Raw genomic sequence first — 12,403 nt, 5'->3', positions numbered from 1 at the left:
TATATATATATATATATATATATATATATATATATATATATAAGTTAATACATTCATGCTAAATGGGCACAATGCTAAATGAAACATGCTAATGAAGTTTTGGGGGTTTTTCAAAATTTTGACCATACAAATGTGATCTATATACTTGTTTTTATAAGAATCAGTCCTTGGAGCATTTGATTCCTATGCATGAAAAAAAATTTATAATGTTTTAAAAGTCAATGGCCAACAATTTTTATAAATTTTCAAGGCTCCAAATATCATTTTTTCCATCCAAAATGTATGATCCAAGTGTCTATTTCTATTAAATGAATCATGTTGAACACAATTGTATGATCAAAATTTTGATAGAACATCTAAAATCCAATAAAATGATTCATTTAGCATTGTGTCATATTTAGCATGGATGTATTACACTATATATATATAGGGGTATTGCTATCCTCGTGGTAAATAACCCCTTAGTGAAAAGATTCAATATTTTAGATGTAATCTATGTATCAATTTTAGTAAAAACTGACCTTTAATTTATGTTTTTATAATGTACATGTCAGATTTTATGAGGGTTATCAAATCAACGACCTACAATGTACCAAAATTTTAAACTCTAAATAAACATATTTTTACATCGAAAAACTATGATCCATGTGTTGATAATTACTATTTTGACCATGTTTAACACATCCATGAGGTCAGATTTGATCAAAACAATCTCCCCTTATGAGTTTCAACTAGTGGGTTCCTTGCCCATGAGGGTAGCAAATGTTATATATATAGTGAGTGGTAGCTGCCTGACCACTTTTGTGCCTGACCAAAACAGACGCGCGTTGAGCATCCATCCCACGTCACGATGGATGCTTAGCAGAAAAATCCCGCTGAAACACCTTTTAGCAGCGACAAAAATCACCGCTAAAGGTGCCAGACCTTTAGCGGCAACAAAAGTCGCTGCTAAAAGTTTGGTAAAGGTGTTTCAGCAAGATTTTTTCATGCATCCATTTTGGTCAGGAGCGAAAGTGATCAGGTAACTACACTTTTAGTATATATATATATATATAGAGAGAGAGAGAGTAACTAGAATATGAGAACTAGAAGTATGGGCATTTCCAACACTTTTTTTGCAAATCCAACTATGTGGGCGTGCTTGTCATGGTGAATTTGCTAGGAATCAACCATTGGATCATGTATTTTTGATGAAAAAAAATGCTAGTACCTATTGGGGCTGAAGCAAAGGGTGTGGATGATAACGCCAGTGTCAAGCTCAAATAGAGGCAGTGAAGGTGCAGTAAGAGGCAACGAGGTAGAAGAAGGGGCGACAACAAAGAGAGGCCGATGAAGCGGAAGGAGGCGACAAGATGGAAGAAGAGTGAAGGTGATGACAGAGGAAGAGGCAGTAAGATTTTCAGAGGGAGAAAGAGTTATGGCGAGCTTTTTTTTCATTCAAAGAAAAAGATCGTGGACCGTTTGGTTTTTTCTATCGAATGGTTAGTTTGAGACCTATTTGGGCGGAATGAAAAGAGGGGGCAAAGGAGCGCATTGCTCTTTCTATATATGTGTGTATTATTTATTTATAAAAGTATGAAACTATTGAGCTAAAAATCATATAGATGCAACTTGTATAGGCTCATTTTGGCACTACAAACATGCTGAACATGAATTTTTTTTATGAGGAACCCTCGCCGAAGCAAGGGAAAACCGAGGGTGGGGTCCCACAACCACCCAGCGTTGCATGATCCACCTCCGAAAGCTATAAACACACCTTATTTGCTAAGAATCGAACTTTTGATTGTGGTTTTTTTAATATAAGTACCAATCTTTTGAGTCATTAAGTTTTGTGTATTGGTAGTTGTTGATTTTTAAAGCACTTGAAAAAAACTTCTCGCATATTACAATTACATGATTCAAAACTCATTTCCTACTACATAAATCATTTAAATCACATTATGCAAAGAATGATATTTATACAATAGTTTCATTCCTTTATATATATATATATATATATATACACACACACACACATACCAAAGGGGTATCATCGGACCCCGTTTCGTTAGGCAAAAGTCAGACGCATGGCCTTGCTCCGTGCATCCTTTTCTTGAAAAAAAAAAGTGTTTTAGTGGTAGTTTTGAACCACTAGTAAAACTCATTTTTCCGCCCAAGTCTTTAGTGTCAGTTTTGACCTCTGGTAAAAACCTTTTTGTGCACAAATTTTTTTGTGCCATTGATCGCACGTGCAATCAGTGGTACACAAGTGTTCGAAAATCATCAGACACTTTAAGTGTCTGATGATACACTATATATATATATATATATATATATATGTGTGTGTGTGTGATAATGTTTTCGTAATAGTGATTACGTACACCTTTGGATTTTTCATGTGCAATTATTTTGATCAAATTTGACCTCATTGATGGATTCAGCATATTCACAATAGTGAGAACCTGCTTTTGGATCATGTTTTTTTTATTAAAAATACAATTTAATAACCCTGAAAATGTAGCGCATTGTAGGCTATTGATTTTTAAAAGCCTACAGAATCTTGCTTACTTGGATAATTCCAAAGCTGATTCCCACTAAACAAAAGACATACCTCACATTTGTAAGATTGATTTCATAAAAAACAACAAAAATAAAATTGAAAATAAAATAAAGAAGGCATTTAAAGGTAATGGTGAATATATATATATATATATATATATATATATATATATATATATATATATATATATATATATATATAGCTACTTACCACTTTTTTAACCTACTGTCAGCCTACCACTAATAAATATGTATTTTCGGGTTATTTTTCACAAATCTGCAGAGGTTGTTTTTCCTTGTAGATGTGTTGAAAATGATCGATTTGTTAGGAAAAGACACTTTGTTTATATTTGAATCCTCAAAACAACTTTTTGCAAAAGGTTACAATTAAATGGTTCCATTCATCCCCCATGTCATCCTTATCTTCATACCCCTCCTTGGCATTTCATGGATGCAAGCCGTTTTGATCAAATTGGACTCCAAAGATGTGATTTGCATCATTCATTCAGGTGAAGATAGACATTTAAATCGCAGAAATCCGACCTGTGTGCAAGATTTTTTGGCAATTAAAAAATCAAATTTTGATAAAAACACAAAAATTTGTAATTTTAAAAATCATATTTTTTCATAAAAAATACGATCCAATGGTCGATTCTTATCAAATCGACCATGCTGAATCCAGGTCAGATTTCATCAACGTAAACTTGCTTCATAGGATTTAATAAGGCCAGATTTCATCAAAATAAACTTGCATCATAATATTTAATAGGGGTATGAAGATTGGGGGGGGGGGGGGGATGAGTGGAACCGAACTCGGCGGGTATGACCGTTTTATATGTACATACGATATTAAGTTCTTGGTTTGACAATAACAGGGAGGCCACCACTAATAATAGCGCTGAGGCCAGGAGAGAAGTTTAACCGATGGCAAGAAGGGTCGGTTTGTATGGTGAACTTTCGAAGTAATGACGCAGCGACAGTCTTCATCTGCAGGAAGGCAATCTCCTTCCCCAAGCAGACCCTAAGCCCCGCTTGGAAGACAGGGTACTTGAATGGGCTCTCGGGAACGAAAACGCCGTCCCTGAGCCACCTCTCCGGCCGGAACTCCTCGAAATCAGGTCCCCATATGGACTCCATCCGCCCCATCGCGTAGGTGTGGTAGGTCACTCTTGTGCCCTTCCTCACTAACGTCCCGTCGGGGAGCACGTCGTCCTCCGTGGCCCACTTGGAGTCGAACTGCACCGGTGGGTAGAGCCTCATGCTCTCGGACAGCGCCGCGTGGAGGTAGTGCAGATCCTTTAGTTGCCCGTACTCTAGAGTTTCGTAGATGGTGTCATCGCTGTTGTCGACTCTTTCTATGGTGGTGGTGTTTGGTCCTCTCGCCACTCTTTGTATCTCCCCGAGGATCGATCGTTCGACGTGAGGGTGCCTCGAAACAAGCCAGAAAAAAGCGGTCAGCGCCGCCGCGATGGTGTCCCTTCCGGCGAGGAGGAAGCTGATGACAATGTCCCTGAGGAGGATGTCATCGCTTGTCGAGCCCATGAACCGCGCCAGAAGGTCCTGATGGGGGGCGGGCTGGAGCTCCCGGCGCTTCCGGATGACCTCATCCGCGAGCCGGTGCGTCTTGCGGACGGCTTCCCTGAGCTCCCGCTCCGAGCCGACGCGAATAAGCCGCTTGGCCTTCCACACGAAGGGAGCCCACTCAGTGGCGCGCATAGCCGATATCCGCGAAGCCGAGTCGAAGGCGTCGGCGAAATCGGACAACGGCTGCCCGAGCTCGAGGCACCGGGGGTCGACGCCAAAGGACGCCTTGCAGATGCTGTCGAAGGAGAACCTCCTGAGCACGTCCTGCAGGTCAATATCGATCCTGGACAGGGCCGCCGAGCCGAGAACGGGCACGAGCCGCTCCCGGACCCCGTCGCGGACGAGCCCGAACATGAAGAACTTGACATTGGCGCTGCCGAGCGCGTAGCTAGCCATCTTGCGCTGCGCGTGCCACCGGTGGCCGTCGACGTTGAAAATGCCGTGGCCGAGCAGGTCGTGCAGGATGGTCGAGAAGGTCTTGCCCTTGGGGTAGTTGTCGAAGCGGGTTCGCAGGATGTGCTCCACGTTCTTGGGATTGGCGGTGATAATGTTGCTGAGCAAGTGGTTGTGGATGGTGTGGTTGGGGGACTGCTTCAGCAGAGACGAGTACCAGTCGGACGGGCTCCTGAACTCACTGGTCCAGTGGCCGGTGAGGTAGCTGTGGCATATGCTGCACTTGCAGCACGGCTTCAGCTTCCACAGGACCACCACCAACAGCGACGGGATGAAGAGGGACAGAAAGCACCACCAAGAAGCTTCCATATCTCTCTCTCGTTGAAGATGGGGAGGATGTAGGAAGGAAGCAGGAAGGAGAGGTGTTTTTTATAGAGGTGGAGTGGGAGATGAAATTATTGCTGGTTTAGGTTATAATAAATTACTGGATTCTGAAAAACTGTCAATCCGACGGAAGCTGTTGGGTTCCTGTTCTTTATCAAAAGTTATAGAACGCAAACGAGTCCTCAGATGGAGGTTACTTTGTTCCCGCTGGCGGGGGCAGACACACAGCGTGATTTGATTATTGGGTGATTGCAACACGTGGTACTCGTTCCCAAAACAGTGTGAGGTGGGGATAATCTTAAGAATGCTGCCGTGAAAATAGGGATGGCAGTGGGCCGGGAGAAAGCGGGGCCCCGCCTCGCCCCGTTTGGACCGGGGATGAAGGGTATGAAACCGGATGGAGGCAGGGATGAAGGTTAAAATCCATCCCAGTTCGGGGATGGACGTACACTTTTCCCCACCCCGCCCCATCACGATCCCCGCCCCAACCCGTCCCTATCACTTTTTCCCGCAATATTCCCGTCCCGCCCCATCCCCGTTTCAACCGGGGATGGAGGACATGGAACGGGGATGAACACTACAAGAAAAATGGCCATTAGCGACGGACGTTTGCGACGAATTTTTTTCGTTGCAACTTTGCAGCGGATTAATGAGAGAAACAAATTCGTCGCTAAAATCCGTAATATTTACGAAAATAACGATGGAAAATCTTTCATCGCCAAATTCGTCTCTAATTAGCGACGGCTTAGCGTCGTCAGGTTTTTATCGCAATACTCACGGTATTTAGCGACGGATTTGACGACGAAAGTTTTTCCGTTTCTACGTAGCGACGACGTTAGCGACAGAAATATTTCATCGCTAACTGGTCATGTAAATTTGCGACGGACGTCGGCCATCGCCAAATCCGTCGCTAAGTTTTCCGTAAATCCCTAATCAGAATCCTTCTTTCTCTTTCTTGTTTCGTCTCTCCCGCTCGACGCATTCCCCCGGCCGCCGCCCTCTCTCGCCCGCCGCACTCCCCGGCCTGTCGCCCGTCGCTCCCCGGTCCGCCGCCCGTCCCTCCCTCGACCCATCACCCCCCGTTCTGCCGCCCGTCCCTCCCCCGGCCCATCGCCCCCCGTTCCGCCGCCCGTCGGCCCCCGCCCCCCGCACGCCGCCCGACGTCTCCCAGGTAAGTGGGTCATTTTTTTTCCCGGCAGGGGGTCGTCTCCCCTGCCTCGTTCTTTTTTTTCCGGCAAGGGGGGCGCCTGCCTCATTTTTTATTTCCAGTAGGGGGTCGCCCCCCTTGCCTCATTTTTTTTTTCGGGCAGGGGGTCCCCCCCTGCTTTTCCTACAGGGGGTCGCCCCCTGCCTCTTTTTTTTCGGGCAGAGGGCGACCCCTTGCCTCATTTCTTTTTTCGACAGGGGGTCACCCTTCCTGCCTCATTTTTTTTTGGCAGGGGGGCGACGGGCCGGGGGGTGTCCGACGATCGCCGAGTTCCTAAACCACGATATCACGCCGTGCCTGCCGCTTCGAGGGACGATCACTGCCTCCGGAGACCTCGTGCCGCTGTCGTACATCGTTGGCCTACTGACTGGCCGGCCGAACTCAAAAACCTGTTGGGCCAAACAGAGAGGTGGTCGACACCTGGGAGGCGTTCCGCCTCGCCGGAATCCTGTCCGACTTTGATATTTATTCTAAATTTTTTTCTTTCGGAAGAGGGTGACTTCATTTTAACACAGTGTCTCTTGCAGATTTCTCAACGGATCCCGCTTGTGCCCCGACACTCGTGGTAAGTAAGTGACAAAAACAATGCAAATCAGGTAAATACCCGTGGTGAGTAAATGATGCAAGCGCATCACATGTTATTTAATTTATTGGATGCAACACTTTACTGTTCACACACTCACTTAGTTGTTGATATCTAAGACTGCTTTGTTGGAGTTTGGAGATCATGCTGAGCATGATTTTAATGTATGAGAATAGAAGTGTTCTTATTTTTGGAGTACGGATTTCATGCTAGGCATGGTAGTAGTTAGCGGGATATTGGAGTTTGTTTGTTGCAGGTACATGTTTGACATTTTTTTGATATGAATGTTTTTGATGTATTGCAATGTTTGATGTGATTGTATCCATGCTTGCATGTAGTTACTTTCAATTTGATTATGACTTACATGTGAAATTGTATAACGAAAGCATACTTCAAATGAATGTATTGTGTTATGAATAGTTTGCATATGAAAATATTAAGTTATCAATACATGCATCATAATTCTTGTGATTGTATGACATCATATATTGCATGATAAATTTGATATTTTCTTTATCATAACATTCTGATGATTCTCTTTTAACTGGTTAGTATACTATTCGTAACATCATACGATAAAATGACTGCAAACCATGAATGGATGTACCGTAGGATAGTTGACAATGAGTTATCGCATGAATATATGGATGGTGTTGAAAGTTTTATTGAATTTGCAACGGTAAGTGTCAGTACAGTGGATCCCACAGGTCGGATTAGGTGTCCCTGCAAGATTTGTAAGAACAATCAATTTGTAGAACCTCATGGCGTTAGACATCACCTATACAGGAAGGGTTTTTTGAGTGATTATCAGAATTGGACGTTTCATAGTGAAGAATTTAGAAATAATTTTGATGCAAGAGTGAATGTGGTGCACGATAATCCATATACGAATTTGATATTTGATGCCGCAGCAATAGAACTGTGTTCTGCCATGGGTTCTAGTGATGTAACAACTGCAGTAGATGAAGAATCACCAAACGATGCAGCTAGTAGATTTTATGATTTACTTAGAGATGTTGATGAGCCACTTTGGAACAGTTCCGAGAGTCACACTATCTTGTCTGCAGCTCTTCAACTAATAAATTTGAAGTCTGAGTATAATTTGAGTCAATCATGTTTTGACCGTTTGTGCATGATTGTGAAGAGTATGTTGCCCAAAGATGAGAAATTGCCACAAAATTTCTATCGTACAAAGGTTATGGTCAACGCTCTAGGTATGGGGTATAAAAAGATAGATGTTTGTCCAAATCACTACATGGTGTATTTCAAGGATCAGAAAAACAATATATCATGCCAGTCATGTGGTCATCCTCGGTTCAAGCTAAAGACAAGAGGCAATGGTAGCACAAAATCAAAAGAAGTTTCATACAAGTCGCTCCGGTACTTTCCAGTCACTCCTACATTGCAACGATTGTATATATCTTCAAGGACAGCTAAGCACATGAGATGTCATGCAAATAAAGTTTGACATGATGAAAACAAGATCACGCATCATGTTGATGCGGAAGCTTGGAAGCACTTTGATCGTACTTATCAGAACTTCGCAATGAAAGTGAGAAATGTTAGACTCGGTCTATGTACAGATGGATTTAATCTATTTGGGGGTAGATCAACTCCATACTCATGCTAGCCAGTATTTGTAACTCCATACAACCTTTCATCAAGCTTGTGTATGAAGCGTCTAAATCTTTTCTTGTCTTTATTGATCCCTGGTCTGACCTCACCTGGCCAAAATCTTGATGTATATTTAAGGCCATTGATTGATGAACTAAAAGTACTGTGGGATGACAGTGTTACCACGTATGATGCCCACAAAAAACAAAATTTTAATATGAAGGTCGTTGTTCTATGGACAATCAGTGACTTCCCTATATATGGTATGCTATCTGGTTGGAGCACACATGAGAGGTTGGCATGTACGTACTGCATGGAGGATACAAAAACTTTTAGATTGACGCATGAAAGGAAGCTTTGTTGATTTGAGTGTCATCATCGATTTCTACTTAGCGACCATTCGTTCCTACGCCAAAGGAATGTGTTTCGAGCAGGCACAACTGAAATGGAAGGTCCACCCACAAGATTGTCTGGCATAGAGATTTTAAGAAGATCGTGATACTTTCCAAATGTATTAACAGATGCTCGTAGTCCGACGCCCTTCCTTGGATTTGGGAAGAATCACAATTGGATAAAGAAATCTATTTTTTGGGAACTACCATATTGGCCGACCCTATTGATACGACATAATTTAGATGTGATGCATGTGGAAAAAAATGTATTTGATAATGTGTTCAATATAGTAATGAATGTTTAAGGGAAAACGAAGGATAATCCGAAGGCCTGTATGGATTTAAAAGTAATATGTAAAAGATCAGAATTAAAACTCAAAGAGTATAATGGCAAAGTACTGAAACCAAAGGCAAGGTACGTGCTTGGATCTGATCAAATAAAGCAGGTATGTCAATGGTTGAGACATTTGAGATTTTCAGATGGATATGTCTCTAACATTGCTCGGACTGTGAAGATTGACGATGGACAATTATATGGGTTGAAGAGCCATGATTGTCATATCTTTATGCAACAATTGATACCCCTAGCATTCCATGATATGTTAGACAAACCTATATGGAGGGTATTGTTTGAGTTTAGTGGATTTTTTAGAACATTGTGCGCATCGGAAGTCGTAGTATCTGATGTAAAGAATCTTGAGGACTCTGTCATCACTGCTATTTGTCTGCTAGAAAAGATTTTTCTGCCAGCATTTTTCGATGTTATGAAACATTTGATCATACATTTTTCATATGAACTAAGGGTTGGTGGTCCTATGCAATATCGGTGGATATACACATTTGAAAGGTATATATTTTCTTATATTTGTCTCTTCAATGACAGATATTTCAAATTTGAAATGTATATTTTTGACAGATGCATGTTTGACCTCAAAAAAAGGTTCGTAATAAAGCAAGAGTAGAAGGCTCTATTTGTGAGGCGTACACTTTAGACGAGATTTCAAATTTCTCATCTATATACTTTGAACCTCACATTCCAACATATTACACATGTTCGCCTCGTAACGATGATGGAGAACAAGTAACTGTAGCTGACAAACTGTCGATATTTCAATCACTTGGGCATACATTTGGTAGTTGACAATCAAGACTCTTGACAGATTGAGAGCAAGATGCAGCACACATTTATATTCTTTTTAATTGCTCAGCGATCGACCCATACATCGAGTAAGTATATGTAGACGCACCACAATTTTAAATCCTTTTATGTTTTATATGTGCATACATGGTTCAATAATATAAGTATTTGTGGTTTGCAGACGATTTGATCTGGAGTTGCGAAGAGAAGTTTCACATCTCACTGATGCAGAAGTATAAAAAGAACGTGAAACTAAGTTTGTGGAGTGGTTGAAAGAGTTGGTAAGGACGCTCACATAAATTGTGTACTTGTAAACAACACTAAGTTACTTAATTGGTCATGATCACAATCATTGTTTATGTTTGTAGGTCCGCCATGGTGATGTTAAAGATCAAGGAATATGTGATTTACAAAATGGTTCGACCAAAGTTGTGCAATGTTACAACGGGTACATCGTAAATGGTTATTGATTCTATACAAAAGACTACGGTATAAACAAATCAATGATGAATAGTGACGTGTGTGTCAAAGGTAGCAGCTACGATGAAAATGAACATGATTACTACAGTGTTATAAGAAATAATGGAGTTGACTTACTTAGGCATAAATAATAGGGTAACTTTATTCAAGTGTCATTGGTTTGATCCAACTGCAACAAGAGTCGACAAAGCCTCAGGCATTGTGGAGGTGAATCATAAATCAATGTTTGGAACATATGAACCATTCATATTAGTCTCGCAAGCTCAACAAGTTTATTATACATTATATTCGAGTACAAAAAAGTCAGATAGAAATGAATGATGGGCAGTTTGCAAGGTGAAGTCCAAACTATACCCTGAGTATGATCAGTTACAGGAAGACAAGTTAACTCAAGAGAATGATTACTATCAATTAGATGATATCTATGACTTCTCTTATGGTCACGATGTTGCGCATGATATGCATGTCATATCTTCATTGGTCGATGAAACATTCATAGAAGAATGTGATCCAAATGATATACCAAGTGGATGAAGAAGATGAAGAAGAAGAAGATGAAGAAGAAAAATATGAAAGTCAAACAAGTGATGAGGAATAATTCTTGAGCTAGTGAGCAAAATCTTGTAATACAAACCTCTATTTGAATGTATTCCAATGTTTTGAATGTATTGCAATACTTGATTTGAATTATTTAAATGTATAGAAATGTGTGGCAATGATTTGAATATATTGCAATACTTGATGTGAATGATTTGAATGTATTGCAATACTTGATGTGAATGATGTGAATGATTTGAATGTATTGCAATGATTTGAATGATTTGCAGGTATTTCAATGATTTGAATGATTTGAATGTATTGCAATACTTGATTTGAATTATTTGAATATATTAAAATGTATTGTAATGATTTGAATGATTTGCAGGTATTCCAATTATTTGAATGTATTGCAATACTTGATTTGAATTATTTAAATGTGTAGAAATGTTTTGCAATGATTTGAATGATTTGCAGGTATTTCAATGATTTGAATGTATTGCAATACTTGATTTGAATTATTTGAATGTATTGAAATGTATTGCAATGATTTGAATGATTTGCAGGTATTCTAATGATTTGAATGTATTGCGACACTTGATTTGAATTATTTGAATGTATTAAAATGTATTGCAATGATTTGAATGATTTGCAGGTATTTCAATGATTTGAATATATTGCAATACTTGATTTGAATTATTTGAATGTATTGAAATGTATTGCAATGATTCGAATGATTTGTAGGTATTCCAATGATTTGAATGATTTAAATGTATTGCAATACTTGATTTGAATTATTTGAATGTATTAAAATGTATTGCAATGATTTGAATGATTTGTAGGTATTCCAATGATTTGAATGTATTGCAATACTTGATTTGAATTATTTGAATGTATTGAAATACTTGATGTGAATTATTTGAAATAATTTGAATGCATTGCATGACACTTTTTATTTGTTAGAATATGGTTCGTGGAGCTTACAGTGGCCGTTCATCCAGTAGTAGCCAGTCCCAGCCTTCATCTTCATGGGCTCCTTTGATAGGTATATCATTTAACTAATTAGATGCTTGATTAGTTGAAATGCGCATTCTGAGAATTTCTAACGTATTTTTTACAGATGATGTTTCGTATGTACATGACCCACCTACACCAGTTGATCATATAAGTCAGGAGCCAACACAGGATGTAGGGTCTTCTCAGTCTGGCATAAGAAGATTCATTCGAATAGTGTATAACGATAATCGACCGTAAGTATTTCATTTTCACTTATTGCATATCTTATAAATATTGTATATTGATATTTACTATGTACCAATTCATGTGCAGCACGAGGTTCGAGTCACAAGAAGTAGTACGCGATATTAAGAATTCACTACTTCAACATCTACCAGGATCGATGCTCAATGAAAAGAGTATCCAAAAGAGGTGATAGACAGATTGTGGTCCTCATTCAAGGTATACAGTTGTTTGTCATAGTTAATGTGTTTCATATTTAATTATTTGTTATAGTCATGTCTACTAACTTTCTAAAAATATTTATAGGCTTTGAA

At 40.0% G+C, this 12,403-nt stretch overlaps 1 pseudogene; it reads right to left on the bottom strand.

Moving 5' to 3' along the window:
* Nucleotides 1-3,387: 3,387 nt before the first annotated feature.
* LOC149838047 (cytochrome P450 94C1 pseudogene) lies at nucleotides 3,388-4,884 on the bottom strand (annotated as a pseudogene).
* Nucleotides 4,885-12,403: the final 7,519 nt, after the last annotated feature.

Source organism: Nuphar pumila, chromosome 5 (assembly GCF_984573655.1).
Source record: "Nuphar pumila chromosome 5, dmNupPumi1.hap1.1, whole genome shotgun sequence".
Taxonomy (NCBI): domain Eukaryota; kingdom Viridiplantae; phylum Streptophyta; class Magnoliopsida; order Nymphaeales; family Nymphaeaceae; genus Nuphar; species Nuphar pumila.
The sequence above is the reverse complement of the archived record's forward strand: the minus strand, read 5'-3'. Positions and strand labels throughout refer to the sequence as shown.